Genomic DNA, 13,229 nt, shown 5'->3' on the forward strand with positions numbered 1-13,229 from the left:
GGGGGTCAGCTATTCTGATTTGGACACCTCCCCCGCCCATCTCACACCTGTCTGGCAACAGAAAGGAAGCTTGGAAACCACTCTAGAGCATCACCTGGCCACGCGGAAATCCTAGCAGCTTCCACTAGCTCTTCGCATTTGCAGTCATCTCGGGTTACTAACCATGACGCCTTGCTGAGTGCCTCTAGGCCAACTGCAATGTCTTGGCAACAATTATATTAATATCAGAGCTAGGAATGAGCTGATGGAAAGCTGTTCATCCATGTAATGAGGTTTCAGTTGCATTTTAGAAAAGTGTCAGATAATTTGCTAAGAGACAGCAGAGTTTGTACTGTTTGTCAAGGGATGGGGGAGGTGGAACTTGAACTTTCTCACATTCAGCTGCAATGTGAGAAATATCATCTGTATGTGAGATGCTCAAGGCAGAAGAAACAGATGTGAAGGGAGGCGCGACAGTGAGAGGAGCCCAGGACAAGTGGGGAAGGGAAGGGAAGTGGACATAACCATCATTATCGCCTAAAAATGATCATGCACCTAAATCATCTTATTTAAATATGGCAGCTCCTAGGCAGGTGTTAAGCCCACTTGGCTAGTACTCAGAGAAGTAAATTCAACTCCCTATTTTTCTAACTCTAAAGTCTGATTTTAAAAGACCTGACAGGAACTTCCCTGATGGTCCAGTGGCCAAGACTTTGTGTTCCTAAGGCAGGGGGCCCAGGTTCCAACCCTGGTCGGGGAACTAAAGCCCACATGCTGCAACTGAGAGTTCACACGCGACACTGAAGGTCTCAAACACCACGATGGAGACGGAAGACCCCACATGCCAAACGGAGACCCGGTGCAGCCAAAGAAATGAATAAAACAACTATTAAATAAACTAAAAGACGTGACTTTGTGCTCCACACATGGATTAAAGAAGGCTTGTCATTTTTATGTGTCTTGATGAAAAATTATAGTCTATTTTATATGAGGAAGAAACATCTTGCCTCTCAAGTTCAGGGGAATCTAACATTATATGTTCCTGTGTGACGTTCACATGACCTAGATAGTCATCCTGGCTGGTGCTCTGAAGTGTGGGACACATAAGGATTTCTAAGGGGCACATGGAACCCACAATGAATAAGACTGAACCATATAGTAAGACTATTGGGAAAAATGAAGGGGTTAATATAGAAACAATTACATTAAATCTGAAGTTGGCAGTATTAACTGTCTCCATGGAGAAGGCAACGGCACCCCACTCCAGTACTCTTGCCTGGAAAATCCCATGGATGGAGGAGCCTGGTAGGCTGCAGTCCATGGGGTTGCTAAGAGTCGGACACGACTGAAGCTACTTAGCAGCAGCAGCAGCATGGGGTGACCTGGGAGCCTTAATGAACTCCAAGGTTCAAACCTCACCTCAGAGATTCTGATTTAGTTAGTCCTGTGCCTACTTCTCACATTTTAATGTCCTGTGAGCCACTGGTGAAAAGTGAAAGTGCAAGTCTTAGTCGTTTAGCCATGTCTGACTCTTTGTGATCCTATGGACTGTAGCCAGCCAGGCTCCCCTGTCCATGGAATTCCCCAGGCAAGAATACTGGAGTGGGTTGCCATTTCCTTCTCCAGGGGGTCTTCTTGACCCAGGGATCAAACCTGGGCCTTCTGCATTGCAGGCAGATTCTTTACCATCTGAGCGACGAGGGAAGGCACTGGGGACCTTGCTAAATGTAGATTTGGATTCCTTGCATCTGGGTGGGTTTGAGATCCTCTATTTCTAACAAGTTACAAGCTCACAGGGGATAATGATGCTAGGGCAGGGTATCTGACTTTGAGCAGCTGGAGTCTAGGTGGAGGCAAGGTTGAGAAGCATTGCTTTAAGGAGATAGTTTCATTTTGGTGCCTAGCTTTTTAAGTGTTTAAACAAACTAGAATGAGTTATACATGCACATGGAGCACAAATCAAATAGCAATGACCCTCCCTCTCTTTCTACTTCTCATCCCTCTACAGAATCCAGTATTGATATCCTTCCAGGGGGATCATCACATATACAAGCCTAGATACATGTGTATATACATATTCCTTTAAAAATGACTCAGAGAAGTCAGTATTCAGGTCACACTGTTCAGCACTTTGCATTTTTCACTTAATGCATGTTGAACACTGTTTCTTAACTGTAACATAAAGAGCTGCTGAATTTTTTAACACATAAAAAAAAATATATATATATATATATATAATAAAATTTACCATTCAGTGCATTGACATTGTTGTGTAATCATCATCACCACCCATCTCCAGAGTATCTCAAACTGAAACTCCACACCCATGAAGTGGTGCCAGGTAATATTTAACTCTCCTTTGAAACAAAGCAAGAAGTGGTCTCAGGGCCAGAGCTTATAGATGACAGTGATGTTTACTCATGGTGCTCTGTGTTCGATGTGTTTAACTATCATTACCTTCTGTGATAAATAGTACTGATTTATCCAGGTGGCTCAGTGGTACAGAATCTGCCTGCCAAACAGGAGACCTGAGTTCAGTCTGTGGGTTGGGAAGAAGATGCCCTGGAGAAGGAAATGGCAACTTGCTCCAGTATTCTTGCCTGGGAAAGCCCACTGACAGAGGAGTCTGGTGGGCTATAGTCCATGGGATCACAAAGACTCAGATATGACTTAGCAACTACGCAACAAAAACAACCTTCTGTGATGAACCATATTGATTTTTCACTTAAAGTAGTTCCCCTCTAAATAAACCAAAGTTCCATTGGAATAATGAGGTCTACTGAGTTTTAGCCAAGGCTGCTCCTGGTTGTGCCCCAGATCAGAAAGTTGCAGTTCAAGAAGAACTGAAGCGCAAGACACCCCTTTCTGAGCTGCCACTTATGACCTTTCTCTCCAGACACTAACTGGGAAATTGGTCTTCTCTTATGGCCTCATGTACCCAAAGGCAGTTTTTTATAGGCAATTTTATAGCAGACCCTCCTTCTGCAAGAAAGAGGGAAACTATTCTTTTTCAGTTAAGTCGCTCAGTCATGTCTGACTCTTTGCAACCCCATGGACCACAGCATGCCAGGCCTCCCTGTCCATCACCATCTCCCAGAGTTCACCCAAACTCATGTCCACTGAGTCAGTGATGCCATCCAGCCATCTCATCCTCTGTACCCCTTCTCCTCCTGCCTTCAATCTTTCTCAGCATCAGGGTCTTTTCAAATGAGTCAGCACTTTGCATCAGGTGGCCAAAGTATTGGAGTTTCAGCTTCAACATCAGTCCTTCCAATGAACATTCAGGACTGATTTCCTTTAGGATGGACTGGATGGATCTCCTTGCAGTCCAAGGGACTCTCAAGAGTCTTCTCCAATACCACAGTTCAAAAGCATCGATTCTTCTTTGCTCAGCTTTCTTTACAGTCCAACTCCCACATCCAAACATGACTACTGGAAAAACCATAGCCTTGACTAGACAGACCTTTGTTGACAAAATAACGTCTCTGTTTTTTAATATGCTATCTAGCTTGGTCTTAAGTCTTTTAATTTCATGGCTGCAATCACTATCTGCAGTGATTTTGGAGCCCCCAAAAATAAAGTCAGCCACTGTTTCCCCATCTATTTGCCATGAAGTGATGGGACCAGATGCCATTATCTTAGTTTTCTGAATGTTGAGCTTTAAGCCAACTTTTTCACTCTCCTCTTTCAGTTTCATCAAGAGGCTTGTTAGTTTTTCTTCACTTTCTGCCATAAGGGTGGTGTCATCTGCATATCTGAGGTTATTGATATTTTTCCTGGTAATTTTGATTCTAGCTTGTGCTTCATCCAGGCCAGTTTTCTTCTTAATGGCTGAGTGATATTCCATGGTATATATATGTACCACAATTTCTCACAGACTTTGAGAACTAACTTATGGTTACTGGGGGGAAAGGTTGGGATGAGAAATAGTAGGAATTTGGAATGTACAGGTACACACAGCTATATTTAAAATAGGTAACTAATAAGGACCTACTACATAGCACAGAGAACTCTGCTTAATATTCTGTAACAACCTAAATGGGAAAAGAATTTGAAAAAGAATAATACATATATGTGTATAACTGAATCACTTTGCTGTATACCTGAAACACAACATTGTTAATCAATTATACCTCAATATAACACACACAGTTTAAAAAAAGAAACAAACAGGGAACACAACAGCAGGCTCCTTACACTAAAGCAATAGGAGATTGCCCTACTAGAATTCAGTGCCATTTTCTCTTCCCAGGTGGCAGTATTGGTAAAGAATCCCCCTGCCAATGCCAGAGACACAGGAGACTCGGGTTCAGTCCCTGGGTTGGGAAGATACCCTGGAGTAGGAAATTGCAACCCACTCTAGTATTCTTGCCTGGGTAATTCCATGGACAGAGGAGCCTGGTGGGCTACAGTCCATGGGGTCGCAAAGAGTCAGACACAACTGAGTGACTGAGCACACATGCAGTGACAATTTCTGGCTGGAGAGAAGTCAGAGAAGGACCAGCATCTGTTTCACATGGTAGGGTGCCTAAGAGACGGGACTGAAGGCGGGGGTGGATTCACTGTACAGCCCACGATGGAAAGAGCTCAGATTGGGTACTCATAGTCCTGGCACGGAGGCCAGGGCTCACCACCCACCAGCACTGTGACTTCCAGCAGGTCAATTCACCTTGTCAGTGGCAGGGTTTTGTTCAGTGCAATGTGGTGAGGTGGAGACAGTAGGGAGGTGTTTTGGCTTAGCTGGTAAAGAATCCGCCTGCGATGCGGGAGATTTGGGTTCGACCCTTGGGTTGGGAAGATCCCCTGGAGAAGGGAAAGGCTACTCACTCCAGTATTCTGGCCTGGAGAATTCCATGGAGCACAGTCCGTGGGGTTGCAAAGAGTTGGACATTACTGAGCGACTTTAACTTTTACTTTTCAGGGAGGTGTTTAGCACTCAGCCTGGCACATTGTTAGCACTCAATACCTGGAAAGCTTATCATCCTGGACTCTTCCTGAAGAGGAACTAAAAGAGATGTGGGGAAGACTGGGGCTAGGGCCACTCACATGGTCACCACTCAGCCAGGCTTCCACCTGTGATGGAAAGAGGTGGAGTGTGACGGGCCTCCCAGTTTAGCCGTGAGGGATAAATGGCATTATTAGGTGGGATGGAAATGATGAGCTCCACTCCCAAATAGAGTCCAGACTAATTCAAAAAGTAGCTGAGCAGAGAAACACTCCGAGAAGCTGAGAGACGAAAATGTGTTCCCAAATGTAGTCATTCCATTGATCCAACACTTAACCCTCTCCCTTCTTTGTTTCTTCTTAAGCAAAGGAACTGGCAACCCACTCCATATTCTTGCCTAAAAAACTCCCAGGGCAGAAGAGCCTGGCAGGCTAGAGTCCAAAGAGTCACAAAGAGTAGGACATGACTGAGTGACTAAGCACCCATACAAGCAAAACAAAAAAGTGTCTGAAATAAACATGTACTTTTTTCCCTGGAGCTAACACAGTGATTGAGGGAATAAACACTTGAGCCCCTCTATGTGCCTGGAACTGCACTGGCTCCTGGGGAACAGTGATGCCCAGGATGGAGCCCCCTGCACCAATAGGCATACATCCTGCTGGGTTCACTCCCAGCCCCGACTGCAGGGACCATTCAATTTGCCCACACACAACCCCTGCTTCTCTCTGAGTGTCTTGGAAAGGCAGTGGGATCTGCGGGTCCTTCTGCCGTGCAGAGAAAGGAAAAATGGATGGCTTCTCAGAGGTAACCCCAAGTAGTTGTTTGGAAGCTCTCTCAATTGTTAAGAAACTGAAAAGATTTATGCTGATCGATGAACTATCTTTCTGTGGCGGGGAGAGCAGACAGAGCAGCAGGGGTAATGAGTGATGGCCGGGCTTGGGCTGGAGCCACATGGGTCACTGATCAGGAAGTTGGCAGATGAGAAGCAGTGTCATGAGACAGGGCCTGGAAAAAGTCCTTAGCATGAGCTGCAAAAGCAGACTGCACTCAAGAGAAAGACTTAGGCATGCTCTCATGGCAGAAAAGGAAGGATTTAACATCTCACCATCAACCATTATCCTGGGCTGGGGGATGAAAGTGAAAGTGTTAATCACTCAGTCATGTCTGACTCTTTGCAACCCTATGGACTGTAGCCTGCCAGGCTCCTCTGTCCATGGGATTTCCCTGGCAAGGATACAGGAATGAGTAGCCAAGTCTGGGGGGCAGATTGACATTAATGGAAACATTTACACTACCATATGTAAAATAGATAGCCACTAGGAATTTGCTGTATTATTGGGGGAACTAAAACCAGGGGTCTGTGACAACCTAGAGAGGTGGGATGGGGTGGGAGGGAGGTACAAGAGGGATGGGACATATGTGTACCTATGGCTGATTCATGTTGATGTATGGCAGAAACCAAATCAACATTGTAAAGCAATTATCCTTCAATCAAAAATAAATAAATCTAAAAAAGACAAAGAACTGTTTCAATTCCCCCTTCACCACTTTGTTAATAGGTACTTAACCTTACAAACCTGAGTTTCCTAATCTGTAAAGTGATGTTCACACTATTTAACTCATTAGGTTGATGGAGTGAATTAAGGGAAATGGTACACATAAAGGGGTCAGTATAAGGCCTGGGACACTGTAGAAATCTTATTACTGGATGTAGGCAGAGCTGAGCAAAATGAAAGCAGTGCTATGCTACTGCAGAAAATAACTAATTTGTGCAAGATCACATGGATAGTAAAAGGTCATGATGTCTAAGATTTAACTACATTTCTCAACTCCATCCTGCATTTACTCCTTTTAACAGCCCAGCTGTACAAGCACCACTTTCGAGGGATGACACTTTCTTGACAGGCAGCCACTGTGCAGCCTACTGTTTTGTCTGCTTTTGTAAATAACACAATTCACAGGCCGGTCCTCAGGCTAAGATGCCAATTACTGAGTTACCTTGCAGCACTGAAAATATGCTTTATAATTGATCCACTTCGGCTTGCTCTTAAACCAGGTTGAAAAGTGAACAAAGAAGGACAGAAATGTTAGAATAGCTCAGAAGATTTACTGTTCAAAAGGATAGGTACTGAGGGGGACTGACAGAGACAGAAACTCTGCTCTCATTCTTTCCTACTGTGATATTCCAGTGACTACAGAGTTATGAACCCCAGGTGGCACAGTGGAAAAGAAGCCGCCTGCCAATGCAGGATATGCAAGAGATATGGGTTTGATCCCTGGGTTGGGAAGATCCTTTGGAGTAGGAAATGGTACCCTGCTCCAATATTCTTGCCTGGAAGATTTTGTGGATGGAAGACCCCAGTGGGCTACAGTCCATGGGATTGCAAAGTCAGACGTGACTGAGGGCATATAAACACACACACACACACAGTTATGGGGAGAAAGCCAACTGGAGTAGTTGAGGTGCTCAATTGTGTCCAGAGAAGATGCAGCAAAGAGAGAGCAGGCTCATGGCCCAGGGAAACCTGGTGAGGCGGGTTTGTCTACATACCCCATGGGGTTGGCCCAGCAGGACTGGTTTTTCCATAGCTAATGGGGAATGTGTTATCACAGCATCTCAGAGAGGGTGACTCAGGCAGGAGGAGTCTGGGGTTGATGAACACAGAGGTGAAGAGCATGTGTTCAGTCACACAGGTTTGGGGGCACATCCTGGTGGCACCGTTCAGTTGGGTGCCCTTGACCAAGGATTCCCTTGATGTCATCTTCTGCTTCCCTAAAATAGGATAATACTGGAAGCTGCTTGAGAGTATTGTTAAGATTCCGTGAACTCTCACATGGCAAGTACTCAATGAAAGGAAGCTGTTCATTATTAATGACAGTCATGATTTGGGAGGCAGCTGGGAGCCAGGCATACTTAGCACTGGCAGCGGAAGGAGGAGGACTTAATAGGATCTCATGCTCTGTCACTGTATATACTGGGATCCTGCTGAAGCAAGTCCTTACCCAGGGAGAACAAACCCATACATAACTCCAATATCCAACTGGGTACCATGGTCAAAAGGGCACAAGGGCTGGCATCTATCTTTGATCAGCCCAGGACAGAACCCTGGACTGTTTCTTCTGGTCACTTATGCCAACACAGATGCTAACTCAAGAGACTGTGTAGCAACAGATTTCAGCCAGCCAGCACAAAACAATGTTATCACAGAGCTAGAAGAAGGCCCTTCACTGGCCAGGTCAGCACTCTGTCTTAGGGAAGAGGAATGTCATTGATTGCTTTTAATAAGCAAACTTATCACCTCAAGGCCAGTGTGGCTGCCTGCCCAGAGACCAAATCTTGAATAGAGGAGAGAATTCTGGCTGGTTTGATGATGGCCTAGAGGCAGAGCTTAAGACATCTGCAACAAGACACTTCACTCACCATCCTAAAGATGACATAAGTAGCTACAAGTATGGAGAGAATATAGGTTGCGTTTTGGAGTATGAATTCCTGTCAAACTGAGTTCCCAGAGGAATGTGTGTTTCTTTTAGAGTTTACTGAGGAAATAGGACGTAGAAAAGGGAAGGCTTGGGATGAACACAGTTGGGGGTTCAAATCCTGATTTTAGCTGTGTAACCTGATTCTTTATCAGTTTCTACACACCCAGGATGGGAGTGAGAGGATGTCCCTCGCAGAAGGGCTGAGGCGAAAGCAGCTGCAATAGCAACTTTGAGACGACATTCCATACCAAGCACCATTTCAGCCTGTTACATGTATTCACTTAGACAATGCCCACAATATCCAGGGGGAAAGTTTAGTAATATCTCTGTTTATAGATGGAGAATGTGAAACAGAGGGTTTGAGAAACTTACCTAAGGTCACACAGCTAGCAACTGACTGAGCCAGGCTCCTGAAACCACAAGCCCACACCTTCCCCACTGAGGAATGCACACACTTTAACAGGAGGAAAATGCTTCCATCAGGGTGGAGTATGAAGTTAGTAGTTAATGGCTAGTGACTATTCTGATTTTATCATTAACTCATAGCATAGTACATAGTATCTACAAATTCTCCTCAAGAAGGAATATCCATAGAACATTTTCCTAAATTTTGGTAAACAAGATGTATGAGGAATGGTGAAATAATCCTGCATCATTTCATTAACCCTTCATTGGCATCACCTCTTTGAATGGTACCCTGTGTGGATGGCAGGCCTGGGAAGGTTACCCTGTCTATAAAGATCCCCAAGTAGTGTGGGTGAGTAGACAGCAAGTTACCTGGTACGTAAGTGCCTGTGCCCTTAAGTCAACCAGCATGTGTTCAAATTTGGGTTCCATCACTCCCTGAGTCTCACATTTCCCATTTTCAAAAGCAGGGATAGTCAGCGTCACCATGAAACGAGAACATCTAAGAAATCCTTTAAACATCCCCTAAGTTCTCAGGAAAAGTCCACTGCAGTATTGCTATCATCCCCCTGCCCTCACGGTCCGAGAAGTCAGGAGACAGTTCAATCCCAGTCTCTAGATACTTAACGTCATTCTCCTTCCATTACACAACTTTGCATATGGGCATCTTTCTCCTCAGAAGGTCCTCAGGACTCTGGCTTCACTCCTAATTCAAGCATCTATTTTCTTTCGAACAAGTCATATTTTAAAGTCTGGAAATGAAGAATTGCACAAGTGAATAGAACAAGATAAGGAGTGCTTTAAAAAATAGAATCACAGAACAACCTGAGGATCAGAAATAAAATCAGCAGTTCCTTAAATCAAGTGGGGCCAGGGCTGATGCCAGAAAGGCTTACCACACATTACAATGAAGAACACAGAAGAGCAAGATGGGACCCATAAAACCACCAGCGTGTAAAATACTGCCAAGGGCTGCATGCCTGCCAAGGAGGAAGTGTCACCAGGCTGGAGTTTAATGCAACGCGCTGCAAAGCAAATCGTCTGGGTGTTAATTAAAGTGTGTAAGTCGATTCTTGAGGTAGCTGCCTGGGAGAAGGAATCCTGTAGAGAAGTCTCTTCCTCTCACAGATTTCTTTTGGAACTGTGGATTTTATGCAAGCAAAAATCTCCAAAACAAACACACCTCCCTGTGTATTCTCTACTCCTCCTTGCTGGCAGGCCCAGGTACTTGTAAAGCAAGAGATTTATGGCACATCACTGTCCTCCAGAATCCACTACAACCCCACGGGCAGCTATTCCCATGCCATTTTATAGAGGAAAAGCATGAGATGTGGAGGCACTAAGGGACATGCCCACAGTGGCAGAGAACGATAGAGCCCATAGAAACTTGAGACCCCTTGTTCCTATGGATGGACCTGTTCCCATCCAGCAAATGAATGACACTCCAAAATAGCAAAGGGCATGTGAGCAAAGGCTGGTGGCTCATTTGAATGAAAGGCTTGATGAAGCAGGGCGGGAAGCATACACTCTCAGCTTTCTGAAATGTCATTGTCCCTACAAGTATACCAGGCAGAGCCAAGGTCAATACCCTATGTCCGGAAGACGGCTGGGCTGAGTCATAGGCAGTGAGTGCTGCTTATCAAGACTGGCCAGCAGAGCCGGCCTTGTCATACCTTGCTATTTTTCAGGGAATTAAATTCACCTATGCCATTTATCCTTTTTCCCTTCTTTATTCCAAGAATGCCCCTTGAACACTTGAAAGCTCAGATGCTATTATACTTCACCTTCTAGACCAAGACGTTTGCATCCATATGGGAGATTGAGTCGAGGTGTTGGATAAGAAGGAGGCAATGATATCTCCTGACCCCTTGTATTATTTATTCACTCAACAAACATTAACTCAGGCCCTGTTACTGGGAGACCTAATCCCTGGGGACCCAGTAGTGTCCAGCAGGCAGAAGACATGCAAGGTCCCTACCCTCATGGAGTTCTACTGGGGAGACAGACAAACAAGAGAACCAAATTTCAGATTGACATCAGTGTAATGACTGTAATCAGCACAATAAAGAAGTGTACTCGGGGATGGCAGTGGCCAGTCTACTTGCCATCCCGGCATCTAGGAAGCCCTCTTAAACAGGCCAGTCTGAGCTGCAGCCTTACTGAAGGGAGAGATCCAATTACAGGAAGAGCCCAAGGGGATGTGTTCCAAGGAGAGGGAAAAACCGCAGGTCCTAAGCAGGGAAAGTACAGAGGTAGCCAGTGTTGCCGGCTTACCTCCAACTGAGGGGCCATGTAATAGGAGAAGTTTGGAAATAGGGAATGCTTGGCAACATGAGAGATGTGGTAAACTGTTTGGGGGCGGGGATGTTAGGTTTAATTCTAAGTGGCCACAAGGCATTGGCTCTCAAATGCATTTCTGTCCTCTGGTGTTTTAAGGCCCATCTCCATTGTTCAGTTGTAGCCTCTGAATCCTTAATGACACTGACCTTCGAGATTACATATTGCTGATAGTAGGCTCTTAACAGTCTCCAAATCCACAAGACGGGGCTATTGAGGCCTGAGAAGTAGAGACTCTGTTCTAAATTAATTCCTGAACATGGCAACAGGAGATGGAGGCTATCAGATGGAGAAAGCCTCTTTGCAAAGCCTCTGCACAGTCGGTTGTGCCTCACCTCTGCTCACTTTGAATCTAAAAGACCTTCGGCTAAATATGCCCTCATGGATAGAAGTCAAGAGCATGTACTCATTTCAGCAAACCCTGGTTCGGCTCAGGTAACCTTCCTGACCCTCAGCCTCCTCACCACCAATTGTAGATAATAACCAACACCTGCTACACGGACTGCACCAAGATGAAGTCTTCGTCGTCATGCTTTGTAAATCATAAGCTCTCAGTAAGCTCTTGTCCTATTATTTTCATCACCATCAAAAACTCAATTCTCTCACTCTCACTCTGCCTCACACAATGTACATCTTTCAAAACGCTGCACAATGGTTTGGTAAGCTTTCGGAAAAAGGTCCTGAAATATTACAGGTAATGACCAATGCCAGTATACTATGGACTCTCTGTACAGGTAATTCATTCCAAGCTCTAGACAGCAAAGACAGAGGTTGTCTGCTCATCAGAGCATGAAAAAAGCCAAGGCTACATCGAGCAACCATCATCACCATCTGCAGTTGCCCTCATGACCCAGTCAACTGCATGCACAGGACCTTCCAGTGTGAGCAAAGAGCTCCCCAAACAAAGCAATGAGTTTCCACGGGACCCCCAGCTGCAGGTGGTTGGTGGTAGGCATGGCTGTAACACCCAGAATACAAAGGCTGAAGCCTCTGGAGCAGCCTCAGAGGGTACCTTGGAAACAGCATCCGAGCTCCAGGCCAGCAAGCAGGAGGGAGCGCTAAGACAAGCCCCCCTGCCCCCACAGCCTTTGCATCAGCAGGGTCCTTACCTCCTCTCTGGGAGCTGGCATGCCTTGGGCCCTTCTTGGTTTCCTCTTCTGGGGAGGGAGACTGGGCTGAGACACCTCCAAGTATCCCCTCAAACAGGCATCACAGCCACCGAGAGAGCTTCCTTCTCCTCCCTGGCTGGGCAGGCAGCCTCAACCCCTTCTGAAGCCTGGCCTTCGGTGGCGGTGCACACCTGAACACAATTCCTCCACCCCATTTCCTCCTCTCCCGCCTGCTGCAGAGACCTGCTCAGCCCCACCCTCCCCGGGCCTCGCTGCTCCTCTCCCAAGCCCTGCATCTCCACCCTGCTCTCCAAGGAGCCCTGGCAGGGCTGGTCTAACCGGCCAGGAGCCCAGAGCAAACCCTGGAGAGGCTGCTAGCTGGGGGCTGATTGGCCTGGTCCCTACCAGCCCGACTCCCACCCCTGCAATTTATTTTGACAGACAACCCCTGTCTTAGTTAGAGCCAGCACTTAGGACTTTGGTCTAGCTGAGGGAAAATGGGAAGTATTCATTTTCTGGTGATTAATTTTTAAACTGTAGGAATCTGAAGGTCAAATGTCAAGAGATGGGGCTTCTGTCCTAGCCAAAGAGCTGCTTCTCTCTGTCTGAGACTTGGCTAGATCACATCCCTACTTCCAGGGCCCAGCTTTCCCCAAATCAGGGCAGCACCTACCTTTATTCTCAGTAGAAAAGTGAGGGAGAGGACCTGAGAGCCAAGCTGAAATCTGCCCATCAGGCCAAAATGAGATTTTATTTCTTCCTTTGTGAAGCATTGGGGAGATCAGCAAGGAAAGTTTAACAATGCACCCCATGTCTGTTATTAAAAAGCACTTTGTCATTCTAGTTAATTGCTATTCTACTGAATCCACAGGTGGTTTTAACATAAGGCACTAAATGATCCTTGAAGAAAAAGCATCATTATTCAGGTCCTAAATCTAAGCATTTGGGATTTTATTTCCCTACCTTGGCAAGTA

General features: G+C 45.8%; 1 protein-coding gene across 4 annotated transcripts in view; it reads right to left on the reverse strand.

Moving 5' to 3' along the window:
* ATP10B (ATPase, class V, type 10B) overlaps window positions 1–12,686 on the reverse strand; it is a 390,227-nt gene extending 377,541 nt beyond the window's left edge. For all 4 annotated transcript variants that reach the window (XM_010855331.1, XM_010855328.1, XM_010855330.1 and 1 more), the window contains exon 1: window positions 12,256–12,686. The gene's annotated coding sequence lies outside the window, so the exon portion shown is untranslated. The remainder of the gene's footprint in view (window positions 1–12,255) is intronic.
* Between the last annotated feature and the right edge of the window lie 543 nt (window positions 12,687–13,229).

Source organism: Bison bison, unplaced genomic scaffold (genome assembly GCF_000754665.1).
Source record: "Bison bison bison isolate TAMUID 2011002044 unplaced genomic scaffold, Bison_UMD1.0 scf7180017864363, whole genome shotgun sequence".
NCBI classification, from domain to species: Eukaryota; Metazoa; Chordata; class Mammalia; order Artiodactyla; family Bovidae; genus Bison; species Bison bison.